The following is a 706-nucleotide window of genomic DNA, read 5'->3' as shown; positions in this document are numbered from 1 at the left end:
AACTAATGAAATCCTATTCACAGACTCTCAGAGCTGAGAGGGACCTTCTGATCCAACCCACAATCCCCTCTACAAGGGCAAGGCCTCCAGTGAGGGACAAGCTACCAGTACTTCTTCTTCCATAACCTCAATCATTAGGAAGGAGGAAGATGAACAGAATAGTAGAGAGAATGTTGGGCTTGGATTCAGGAACACCTGATTTCAAATCCTTCCTCAGTCCCTTACTAGCTATGTGACCTTGGGTCAGTCACTTAACTTCTCTCAGCTTCATTTCCCTATCTGTAAAATGGGAACAATCATAGCATAAGGATCACATAAAATAATCTATTTAAATTAATTTGTAAACTTGGAACTGTTATTAGCACTAGAAAGTTTTCTCTTGCACCAAGCCTAAATAAATAGTTGTATAAGGTCTAATTTTGTTCTTCTGAGCCAAGTGGAACAAAGTTAATCCCACTTCCACTGTAACACTCCTTCGATACTAGAAACAGCTTTCTGGTCCTGCTTCTTCTTCTTCTACATACCACCAAGTATATATACATACATACATATACATATACATATACATGCACATATATATGTATACACCTATACATGTACGTACACNCTGCTTCTTCTTCTTCTACATACCACCAAGTATATATACATACATACATATACATATACATGCATATATATATGTATACACCTATACATGTACGTACAT

At 37.0% G+C, this 706-nt stretch overlaps 1 protein-coding gene across 1 annotated transcript in view; it reads left to right on the top strand.

The window, feature by feature from the left end:
- Nucleotides 1-706, top strand: part of LOC114043283 (acid-sensing ion channel 2-like) — a 354,478-nt gene that overhangs the window by 226,374 nt on the left and 127,398 nt on the right. The window lies entirely within an intron of this gene.

Source organism: Vombatus ursinus, unplaced genomic scaffold, assembly GCF_900497805.2.
Source record: "Vombatus ursinus unplaced genomic scaffold, bare-nosed wombat genome assembly UNPS02014768.1, whole genome shotgun sequence".
Classification (NCBI taxonomy): Eukaryota; Metazoa; Chordata; class Mammalia; order Diprotodontia; family Vombatidae; genus Vombatus; species Vombatus ursinus.
Note: the sequence above shows the minus strand (reverse complement) of the source record. Positions and strands in the feature narration are given on the sequence as shown.